General features: G+C 38.3%; 1 pseudogene; it reads right to left on the bottom strand.

The window, feature by feature from the left end:
• Nucleotides 1–1437: 1437 nt before the first annotated feature.
• Nucleotides 1438–13085, bottom strand: part of LOC139946238 (monocarboxylate transporter 12-like) — a 59783-nt pseudogene continuing 48135 nt past the window's right edge.

Below are 13085 nucleotides of genomic sequence, written 5' to 3'. Positions count from 1 at the left end.
TTTTAAACACAAAAAGCAGCTAAACACAGCAAATACAAGTACAAGTTGTGAATCAAGGTATTCTGCTGATCTGCAATTTTTTTAAAGCAAAATGTTTTGCCTATTGATTATATAAGCAGCTCTATAACATTAAGCCACTATTCTGCTCAATTTATGCATTTTTATAAAGCAAAATGTTTTGCCTATTTATTATAAGCAGCTTTATACAAATGACCCACTCAACCACAAGAGAAACGTCAGCATAATAAAATCGCTGCTTTTGTATTCCTGCCAAAGAGTTTTTGTATGTCATGGTATAATTTCCGAAAAGAAAGCGAAATACTTGAACTAGTTTACGGTTATGGTCCCCGACTTCACCCGTAAAAGATTCCAAATCCCAGGCGTTCTATTTTTGTCGTCCACGCTCGTCACCTGGAATGAACCCGGTCAACTCGGTCCCAAACTAACTCGGTCCCAGTCATACGTTGACAGTTTTTTCACTCATTTCTCAAAAACGAACCCGGTCAACTCGGTCCCAAACCAACTCGGTCCCAGTCATACGTTTTGACAGTTTTTTTTCACTAATTTCTCAAAAACTACAACACCACAGCAAGTAATATTTTAAGGGAAGCTTTCAACTATCATTATCTTCAAACTGTTTAAGTTTAGTGTAATTCTGTGAACACCATGGTATGTCGTCGTCGTCAAAAACGTACCCCTATCTATATACGCACGTTCGCTAAACAAAACCCTATGCCTTTGTGTACGTCCAGAACTCGGTTAGGAAGTCAAGAAACAGACACTGCGCTGTGGTCCAGAACGTATGTAGAAAAACAAGAAAAAGAGACTTGAGTAGACTCCTCTCAAGAAGCCACAACTCATGATAGGTACATACGGAATCGCATTTACCACAGAGATCGTTTAACAATAACATGGAAGCGACTGCATCCAGTTATGTTCAAACGCGTAGACTCATCTCAAGAAGTCACAACTCATGATAGGTACATACTGTACGGCATTTACCAAAGAGAATATTTCGCAATAACATGAAAGTGACTGCATCAAGTTTACAAATTAAAAATTCAAATGAAGACCACGTGGTTAATTAATGAAGAATTTTTACACTTTTGTATTAGAATAAAGCTTAGGTTCTAAGCTTCAATTTGATATATGATTTAACTATTTTATCCTAATACCTTAGGAGTAGTGGCCTAAACAAAAACGCCGTACAAACGCTATGGAGTTTTAGGCGGAAACAAAGAATAATAATAATAATAATAATAATAATAATAATAAAAATAATAAAAATCTCGACGAAAACAATAGCTGTTCCGACTGGATCGGAACAGCTAATAATAATAATAATAATAATAAAAATAATAAAAATCTCGACGAAAACAATAGCTGTTCCGACTGGATCGGAACAGCTAATTACTACAACACGAGCAGCCACGCTACCATGTACTGCTGCGTGCGAATGAACCAGCGGACTGATTGATTGCAGAATACCTTAAGTTAATACCGTTTAAATCAAGAGAGGGCGCTATGTACATTTTGTGATTGAACATGACTGAATAAAATACACACGGTGTAGTTCCTTGCGGTTAATGTCAACCCTCTGTTTGAAACAGTTGATTTATTTCAATGTGCCTCATCAGTAGAGTTTAAGGACAATCCCCCAATATTATGTTTCATCCTTCCCCGTGGCTTCTTCAGATTCCAGAGTGGCGGCTTGGTTAAATTCATAAGAACCATACCCCACCCCGGAATCGTTACAGTACTCACCATGGCGGCGGGTGTCAAAAACTGACGATTGTGACGTCACGCGAAACCTCTCTATAGGAGTTGTGCACCCTTACCTGGTAGGTCTGCTGCCCTCTAGTGGCAGAGCTTTCAAAAAGTCTCCCATTCAAAAGAATACAAATTTGTTGTCGCCACAATCACTTCAACGAACCTTGAATATTTATGCACAACATTCACAAGAAAATGAACTTGGGTTTTAGACAGCACACAATGGAACCGAGTTTAGGGACACTACCAAAAGTGTAACCACCAGCGCAAGGTATAAAAGTATATATGATACTGTTTCTATGCGCTGTGTTGATCAAAGGATAACAGTTTGTTGTCGCCTCAACCAATCCTTATTATTATTCAGTTAACCGGAAAAAAAAATTATTCAAAAGAAGGTCTTTATGGAAGGTATCAGACAGCACACTAATTGAGTTTAGTGACAATATGAACAGTGACAATCAGTGCATGTATAGACTTCGAAATTGTAATCAATAAGGGTCAAAAATGTGTGCTTCAAATTTTGTATTGCCACTAGACAGAGAACGGGCTTTCGTACTATTAAAGTGAAATTTTGTTTACAAGATTTGTCCACATCAATGCCTTCGAACAAAACCCCTGAAAGTTAAAAGAGTTTATTGTCATATTTTGGTGTAGTTTTAATCTTTTAAGAGAACTGTATCGGAACAGCTAATGAAAACAAGGTTTAACGTGCGCGTTCGCAGTTGTGGATCTGTTCAAAAATATAAAGTGAATTTAAAAACCGGTACAGTCGCTTCCCAACTCAGTTTGTTGGTTTCCTAATATTTTGTATAAAAAAATGATTGTTTAGCTAATTAGTATTGCTTATTTTAATTATTAAGAATATTGATTAAAAAAGGGTCTGTAAACACTTGGTTAAAGGCACCTGGAAATATATATTTCTTTTCCTTCAAACATTAGAGTATATGTTCCTGAACAATAAAATAATTTTTTGAGTAATTGTTTTTGACGATTTATATGTTTAACAAATTAAATAAAGTTGTGTGGGGGTGACTCCGCCTACCCCTTTTGTGACGTCAATCGAGGAAGACTTTGCCTCGATCGAACATCGAACACACGTACGTGCAAGTACATTCAAGTCCTGGACGTGAGTTTGTACGTTTGAAAAAGGTTTTTTTCTGGCATTTTTCCGGCAATGTCAACCAGGTGTATTGCTGCTGGATGCAGCAAAACAACTAAAGATGGTGTCAGTTTGCCCGGTCCGGTCCGACGTCTTTTCCAGCGCTATGCGGCAAACACTTCGAGCCGTCGTGCTTCGAGAATCCGGAATACACTACACATTTTGACATGAAGAGAAAAGTTCTTTTCTAAAACATGACGCCATCCCAATATTTTTTCCAGCTAGTGGGGAAGTCGAAGAAGGTACCTGAAAGACGTAACGAACCTAAAGGAGCATTTGCGTAACGTGAAAAAAATCAGGTATTGTTTCAACTTTGAGGGCATGTTTTTAACTTGCGCCAAGCATCACCATGCTGTGTTGGCACTGCATGCGATTCATCGCGCCTCGATTGACGTCACGAACAGCGCCCTCTAGGGTCGGGCTTTTTTTTTCAATTTGTAAATAACATGGAAACTAGTTTATGTAAGCCTTAGTTAGTTGTTTATTCATATTCCACCCATCAAAACACATATTTTAGTGACAAAAGCTTTATTTTGACAAAATACCACTTCCAGGTGACTTTAAAGACTCTGGACACTACTGATAATTGTCAAAGACTAGTCTTCTCATTTGGTGTATCACAACATATACATAAAATAACGAATCTGTGAAAATTTGAGCTCAATCGGTCGTCGAAGTTGCGAGATAATAATGAAAGAGAAAACACCCTTGTCACACGAAGTTGTGTGCGTTTAGATGGTTGATTTCGATACCTCAAATTCTAAATCTAAGGTATCGAAATCGAATTCGTGGAAAATTAGTTCTTTCTCGAAAACTACTCCACTTCAGAGGGAGCCGTTTCACACAATGTTTTATAATATCAACCTCTCCCCATTTCTCGTTTACCAAGAAAGGTGTTATGCTAATTATTTTGAGTAATAACGAATAGTGTCCACTGCCTTTAACGACAATACAATTTTAGGCCTACATGGTAAGAAGTACAACGGCTTTGGATAGTAGTAAGCTTATTGAGATAGTTGTTTCACTCGGAATCACTGCGTTTACGGGAAATATCAGTTTGTATTTCCACAAATTTTAATCGACACTAACGTTTCTCAGATTGTGAATTCCAAGTGCAGATTATTCTTCCTGCGTGGACATAGACGCTCCAGATTGTGAGCAATATCTCAAAAAGGAATATGGTAATTTGAGCTTCCGTACTTTTAGAGTGTCGACATCCCTAGATAAGTTATCACAGCAAGACGACTTCCTACTTCAAGAATCTCGACATCCCGACATAATTATCTCGGTACGTTGACTTATTTGCGTTTAGGATGTCGTCATCTCGTCATAATTATCTTGGTACGTTGACTTATTTGCGTTTAGGATGTCGACATGTCGAGGTCGATGTGTCGGCGTTGGAAACCACATTATGGAATAAAGCGGTCCATCAGCATCATTACTATTAGTACAATGTTGATGATTCCAAGCCCGACGAAGGCTAGGTCGTAACTCTGAGTCAGGTCGTAAGACAACCCTGCAATGAAATGAAAAAAAAATTCAGTCCTGGTGGTTTTGAGTTAAGGCGCTGGACACCTTTGGTAACTGTCAAATACCTATGGGTGCGTTCGTTTAGCTTCCCTGGGTCGACCCCGGTGTGTGGCGTTTTTTTCCCCCAGGACGAACGTGGGTAATTATCTGCACACGTTCGTCCTGGAAAAAAAAACAGTCACACACCGCAGTCGACCAAGGGAAGCTAAACGAACGCACCCAGTATTACCACTTAGTGTATCCAAACAATCATATGCATCAAACCTGTGACAATTTTTGCTCAGTTGGTCATCGAAGTTACAGGAGATTATATTTTTGACAATAGGGGGCCTACTGGCACCATTTGAGAAACTGTTAAGCGAAGCGCCATTTTCAAATTATAGTCACTATCCCCAGATGCAGATTTCGTTTTTGTATTTAAAGACACTGGACACTATTGGTAATTGTCAAAGACCAGACTTTTCACTTGGTGTATCTCAACATATGCAAGAAGTTGTGTGCTTTCTGATGCTTGGTTTCAAGACCTCAAGTTCTAAACCTGAGGTCTCGAAATCAAATTCGTGGAAAGATGCTTCTTTCTCGAAAACTACGTTACATCAGAGGGAGCTGTTTCTCACAATGTTTTATACTATCAACCTCTCCCCATTACTCGTTACCAAGTAAGGTTTTATGCTAAAAATTATTTTGAGTAATAACCAACAGTGTCCGTTGCCTTTATAAAGTATAATTCTTACCTGCTGTAAAACTTCCGCAGATTTCTCCTATCCCGTAGAAAAACATAATTAAAATATATAAATCAACTAATATATTTTCGTCGTACAGTTCTTTCATCACTAAACGTCACGATCATGTTTAGGATTCCAATAGCGCCACCGTTGACACAAGACAAGGACATCAGGACCTGATTTAGGTTAAAAATAAGTTGGTCAGACGCCTTTTTAAGTCATTTACCGCAGTCCAAGTATGTATGTAAACGCTGTTCCCGCCTAAGCCCGCGTAGCACTGCATTACAATACACAATCATTATACTTACTGCCTTGGAAAGATAACCCTACTACTTTGAAAGTGTTATACATTTTGCCTTGTTCCCCCAACTCGTATCATAAGTAGTGGAAGAACAAGTAAAGATTACCGTGATGTTCACAACAATGGTTTGACTGTAGATATGCTAACTGCGTTTGTGTGGACTTTAACGGAAATTCATAAATACCTCAGACAGTTTCTCTATTCCTATTGGTGGAGAGCGCGTCACGTGGGTGTGTATAAACCTTTGTTTATGACCAGTAAAATTGTTAATAACGTGGGCGTGACACGCAAGCTTGCACCTGTGCTAATTAGACAGTTTCTTCATTCCATTGGTCGAGAGCAACGGCCGGAACAGTTATGCCACATCACGCGATACGCGCGACGGGCACATCATTCCCTTATAAGGAGTTGTTCACCCGAGGGCCTTACCATTTCACAGCTGGAGGGGTGTTGTGTTGATAGAAATCATTGAACAATTATAATGCTTGCATTTGTTTTAAAACAAACTCTTTGTGTTCGGTTTCCGGGAGTAAATACCTGGTGTAAAAAAATATTCCACCTTGCTTTGTTCAAGATTTGTACTCAAGTTTCACCTCAGTCGAACATTGGTCTAGCATACACACAGCTTTGAAAAGTGCACCTTTAAAGCAACACCACCTGACACATGATAACCTCATCAAGCTAAGACTGCACGGATACGTTGCTATTATGAAGGAAATTATGTATACCAATTATGAACGGGAATCAAAGTGTGTTGAATCGGTTTTCAACTAGTGGTTTAAACCCGCCGAGGCCTGGTTCTTGATAATTTCGTCGAGGAAAATTATCAAGAACCAGGCGTCAGCGGGTTTAAACAACTAGTTGAAAACCTCTTCACCACACATTGATTCCCTTAATCTCGTAGTGAGGCATTTTACGGGTTTAATAACATAAAAGTGAAAACAGAAAACACTAGAAATTTAGAGTTTGTTTTAAAACAAACTCTATGTGTTCGGTTTCCGGGAGTAAATACCTGGTGTAAAAAAATATTCCATCTTGCTTTGTTCTCAAGATTTGTACTCAAGTTTCACCTCAGTCGAACATTGGTCTGGCATACACACAGCTTTGAAAAGTGCACCTTTAAAGCAACACCACCTGACACATGATAACCCCATCAAGCTAAGACTGCACGGATACGTTGCTATTATGAAGGAGATTATGTATACCAATTTTGAAACAAATGTCATAAACTCTGACACAAACATCTAGTAAAGGTGTATTTTTAGATGTTTATAATCTGCTGCTAGAGGGCGCACTTATTTTTGGTGACGTCATCAGTAGTGTTTTTTAAACCAGACATTTGCCAGACTTGTATGCTGTGATGGTAAAGCAACAAAGGATGTATATTTCAACCTAAAAGCCCGTAAATAACGCCCTTTCAAATCATTTTTACTGTCATTTCCAGTTTGAAAAGGTCAAAAGGTCAAGTAAAATTCACCAACATGTCCAAGTACGTAAAGCCCTTTCATATGATGTATAGATTGTCAAAATGGCTGATGTATTTGAGGAAATATGAACTAACGAAAAATTTACGACTGTAGAATAGACTAAAGAAGCGAAAGGCAAACGTACCTGACTTTATGTTGAAAACGCCTCGAACGCAGACTAAAACGATCAACACGTGGCGCAGAGCGTGACTATGCTCCTTAATGCACCGCATACTTACACGTGGTGACCGCAATGCACCGCATACTTACACGTGGTGACAAAGTAATTTTAGATGTACATGTAATTGTTAAATCTTTACGCGCAATCAATGGGGGAATTTTGTAGTTCTTTATACATGAATTTTAGAATTTTGAACCGGAAGACAAGATCAAAATGGGGTCATGTCTGCAGTCGTTTACGGAGTTTTTTAACGACCTTTCCGATGATGTGTCGATTGTAGGAATCCATCATGTAAATCAAAAGTTATGATTTTTTAAAATAATAAACTTTGAAATTTCATAACTCAAGAGTTGATGACGTCAACATGACGTAACTACACATTTTTCTTCTCCTAATAAATATCTAACTATGTGCGAAGTTTCAGGTTTATACAAGTTTGGAAAAGTTGTTTCTGTTAGCGGACAAGGGTCGCTGAGAAGAAGAAGAAGAAGAAGGAAGAAGAAGAAGAAGAAGAAGAAGAAGAAGAAGAAGAAGAAGAAGAAGAAGAAGAAGAAGGAAGAAGAAGAAGAAGAAGAAGAAGAAGAAGAAGAAGAAGAAGAAGAAGAAGAAGAAGAAGAGAAGAAGAAGAAGAAGAGAAGAAGAAGAAGAAGAAGAAGAAGAAGAAGAAGAAGAAGAAGAAGAAGAAGAAGAAGAAGAAGAAGAAGAAGAAAGAAGAAAAGAAGAACAAGAAGAAGAAGAAGAAGAAGAAGAAGAAGAAGAAGAAGAAGAAGAAGAAAAGAAGAAGAAGAAGAAAAAGAAGAACAAGACTAAAGTTTTTGTCATAACAAAAACAAGGGTGTTCGGCTTCCGGGAGTACAAAAATACACCCTGGTGGACAATTATCAAAGGAAAAACCCATGAAATCAGGCCTTTTCAAAGCATTTTACATGCACTTCACGGTGCACTTCCGGTTAAGACAGGTCAAAATGTCTAGAGAAGGTCACCAACACACACATTTTTGTGAAGTACGTAAAGCCCTTTCTATGATGTATTGATTGTCAATTTAGCTTTTGTGGTTGAGGGAAATATGAACTGATGAATAATGACGACTGGAGAAGATTGGTTAAAATAAAGATCGTCAATTGCTTTAATTTCAATCTGATGAGTTTGTCTTAAGGCAACTGTCTTAAGTTGAACAATTTGACGCCGAAGATTGAGAGTAAATTGTTTTCAGCAGCGTTCTGCCATGCCCATAGAGCTATATCGCATATGGCACAGAGTACAATCGAGGAGGAAGGAAGAGAAGGAGCCTCGAACGATCCGCAAAACCGCAGAGTAACAAAAGAATACTCCGACAATGCCCCTGTCTGGTCAGTAGAAAAAGATAGAAGACCTCCAGCTTGACGGCCGATTAACGAATAGGATTAAATCTCTTTGTACAGAACGTGTGGTACCGCCAGTCTGCGCTCTTGCCTGCGTGTAAAGTTGAATCATTGGAGACAAGAATTGTGAATATACCGTTTGTGGTGTTTCACGGAAACATCATGGCATATTTTTACATTTTTTGTGACTTTCCGGTCACTAGCGGTGGTTCAAAATGTGGGTATTAGCACACGAGGGTGGTTGGTATTCAATTGTGTTTTTCGATTTGCTGAGCACAAGTGTACACAATTTTTATCAGGACTCAAAAAAGTTGTTTTTCTGTATTATATACGACATACGACACCATAGTTGAGTGAAGAACCAAGTGCGCACGCGCAAACTCACATACGCCAGGTCGCCCATTGTTTGTGTAAGGTGTGTGGGTGGTTACGAGGTGTCGTTAAACGGTTGCGGTACCACGGGTTCGACTTACGAAGTCCCTTCGTTCGAGCTCCTTCTCTTCCTTCCTCCATTGTACAATGAACTTGCCACGCCACCAATGAAGGCCTGTAATATGCACATACATACACCGAAAACCGCGTGACTGCATCGCATATATACGATGTACATGTACACGTTAACTTTTTACGCGCAACCAATGGGGGAAATTCGTAGTTCTTTATACATGAATTTATGAATTTTCAACCTCGATTTTGAACCGGAAGACAAGATCCAAATGGGGTCATGTCTGCAAGGCGTTTACGGAGTTTTTAACGACCTTTCCGATGATGTATCGATTGTAAAAATCTATCATGTAGATCAAAAGTTATGATTTGTTGAAATAATAAACTTTGAATATTTATAACTCAAGAACAGATGACGTCATCATGACGTAACCAACACAGTATTCCACTCCTAATGCATATCTAACTAACTTAAAAAAAACGAACTAGATATAGTGTAGAAACAAGCACTAGGTGTTCGGCTATTGTTGGGTCAGTGTTATGAAAAAAAAGTATTGTTGTTAAAAGCTCGTCAAATTGCAAAGAAATCAAAGCCAAACAGTTTTCTCGATGTGTAATAATTTTATGGTAAAGCATCAAAAAGTGAACATTTCGACCTAAAAGCCTTTAAATAATGCTTTTTCAAAGCATTTTATAGACACTTCCGGTTTAAAAAGGTCAAAAGGTCAAGGGAAGGTCACCAACATACCCATGTTTGTGTGAAGTACATGAGGCCCTTTCATACGATGTTTAGATTGTCAACATAGCTTATGTGGTAGAGGAAATGTGAACTGATGAATAATGACGACTGGAGAAGAAACTAACTACCCGGAAGGGATTTTTTAACACCTTGAAAACAGACTACGTACGTAAAGCCCTTTCATATGATGTAGATTGTCGAAATAGCTTTTGTGGTTGAGGGCATAGGAACTTATGCATAATGACGACTGAAGAAGAGACTAACTAACCGGAAAAGAAATGTTGGTTGAAAACGCCTTGAAAATAGACTAAAAACAAAGCTATTTATAGGAGAAGGAAAAATTAAATAAAAAAATAAATAATACAAAATTTGGTCGCCAATTGGTCTCCCATCCAAGTACTGACCAAGCCCGATTTTGCTTAACTTCAGTGATCGGACGGGAACCGGTGTGGCGGTCTCCCCGGTCCGGGATGCTCCGCGGTCCGGCATACCAATTATGGTAGTATTACGTCATGCCGTGCCTGCGCACACCAAGCGAAAGTAGTCGATTTAAGTGCCGTGCTGAGTGCTCTACTACTCGTAGCTGTCATGGCGGCGCCCATGGCAGTGATGAACGAGTGGAGCGGCTGCGACGGCATTTTGACAAAAGTAAGCACGTTATTGAGTATTTGACGAGTGGCAGTTACGCGGAAGGGTTTTCTGAAAACCAGAAGAGGGTGGTGCGGGCTCAGGCAAGGAAACATTCGTACGATAAGATCAGTAAGTCACACTATTCTAATATTTCTAATCTAGTGCCTTTTATGTCATTCATACGTACATACGTACGTACATACGTACATACGTACGTACATTTACTTTTGATCGTGTTATTTTTTATTTATTTAGTTATTTAGTTATTTATGTATGTATGTATTGATTGATTGATTGATTTGTTTATTTATTTATTTATTTATTTATTTATTTGTTTATTTATACTAACCGAGTAGTAGTTGTCGGGTTGGGTTAACAGTAAGAATCTTACTAAGTCTGAGATGTGACCGTGGAAACAATGATTTGGGGTTGGCTAGTACTAGTAGTAGTAGTAATGTAGTACTATTAGAAGCTATTGACGTTAAATGATGGCCAGAGAAGGACGGACAGTAACATGTATACAATCATCGCAATTGTGGGCGGGGGGGGGGGGGCATTGAGGGGTTCCTTTGTTCTGCATTTTGCTTGTGCTAAACCGATATTTTAACTTTGTTTTATTGTAGATATAATTTTAACAAGGGCCTCAGATAGTCAATAATTGCTTGTCATTTTTTTCATTTTAAGGAGGTGAGCTGTACTTCATTGCAGCTAACAGCAAGCAAAGGAAGAAGGTAGTACTGGAAGAGGATGAAGTGGAAGACATTCTGAGGATGTACCACGCATCACCAATTTGGGGACATAGTGGAATAAATGCCACGCTGTCTAAAATTTCCTTGCATTATACATGGGTTGGAATGAAACAGGACATTGTACAGTATGTAAGTGGGATTTATAACATTTTTCTGAATTAAGAAGAAACTATAAATAAATAGTTAACTTGCGGGTACAACCATGTGTTCATCTGTTAGAGTGAATCATGTGTAAATCACTCACCCTAAGAGATAAACATGGTTGTACCTGCAAGTTTACCATTTATTAGGTGTTCGGGCCAACAGCCCAGAACACCTCTTATTTTTGTTCGTTTTTTTAGGTGTTCGGGCCAACAGCCCGGAACACCTCTTATTTTTGTTCGTTTTTTTTTTATTGATACTTCTTCTTCTTCTTCTTCTTCTTCTTCTTCTTCTTCTTCTGTTCGTCCCTAGTCCCCTAACAGAAACATCGTTCCAAAACTCGTATGAACTTGAAACTTCATACATAGTTAGTGATTTATTAGGAGAAGAAACTGCGTGAGTTACGACATGGTGACGTCATCAATTCTTGAGTTATGAATATTCAAAGTTTATTAATTCAAAAAATCATAACTTTTGATCTACATGAGGGATTCTTACAATTCTCATCGGAATCGTCATTGAAAACTCCGTAAACGCCCCACAGACATGACCCCATTTCGATGTTGTTTTCCGGCTCAAAAAAGAGGTTGAAAATTTCAAAATTCACGTCTAAAGAACAACGTAAATCCCCCATTGCTATGTGCATAAACATTGCACGTAGGCATACACACAACGTGTAGTGTATTAGCGGTGCAGCAGAGTCACGCTCCAGTGATCATCCATAGAGCGCGAAAAAGCTTCATGAAGAATAGTCTTCGTTCAAGGCGGTTAAATCATACATGCCCCTTACAGTCTTTTCTACAGTCGTCAATATTTCCTAAGTTCATATTTCCTAAACTACTTAAGCTATTTTGACAATCTATACATCATATGAAAGGGCTTTACGTACTTTACAGAAATAGATATGTTGGTGAACTTTCGTTGACCTTTTGACCTGTTTAAACCGGATGTGACTGTGACATGATTTGAAAGGGCGTTGTTTATTGCCTTTTAGGTTGAAATATACATCCTTTGATGCTTAACCATCACCACAGCATACAAGTCTGGCAAAGGTCTGGTTTAAAAGACATACTTGCTAAGCTCACATAAACTTGAAACTTCACACATAGTTAGATATTCATTAGTAGATGAAACCGTTTTAGTTTCGTCATGATGACGTCACCAGGTGTCGAATTACAAGGTTTTTAGGTTCAAAAAGTGACCATTTGCTTTTCGCTATATGTCTTCGAATTTTACAGTTATGATATTCATAATTACGCATCTGATAGATCAAGACTGGGACTACATTTGAAAAGTTAACATCAAAATCGTATGACCCCTCCTTCCGTTCGTACCGGAAGATCAAAGTTTGCAATTGTATGTTTTTCTTCAAAAATACATCTCCGTCCCTTGCCCTCTAACAAAAACACACTTCCCAAACCTGTATGACCTTCTAACTTCACGTCACGATGACGTCAACAATTCTTGAGTTATGAATTTTCAAAGTTTATTATTTCAAAAAATCATAATTTTTGATCTACATGATGGGTTGTTACAATCGACACATCATCGGAAAGTTCGTTAAAACCTCCGTAAATGCCTCGCAGACATGATCCCATTTTGATCTCGTCTTCTGGTTCAAAATCGAGTTTGAAAATTCATAATTTCATGTATAGAGAACTACGAAATTTCCCCATTGGAAATTGCAAATTAAAACCTAAAGCCAATCTCACACAAAAATATTGCATTTGTGAAGAAAAAAAGGAGTCGTTAAAAACTGTGACACAAGTTTAACTATAAAAATTAACGACACGTTGTAGAAAAAGTCATCGTTATGTTTATGGTTCAATGTTTTTGAACTACGTCATCACGTAACGCCCAACCGAACACCGTATTTTTGTAAGTAACAA

Source organism: Asterias amurensis, chromosome 13 (assembly GCF_032118995.1).
Source record: "Asterias amurensis chromosome 13, ASM3211899v1".
NCBI classification, from domain to species: domain Eukaryota; kingdom Metazoa; phylum Echinodermata; class Asteroidea; order Forcipulatida; family Asteriidae; genus Asterias; species Asterias amurensis.
The sequence above is the reverse complement of the archived record's forward strand: the minus strand, read 5'-3'. Positions and strand labels throughout refer to the sequence as shown.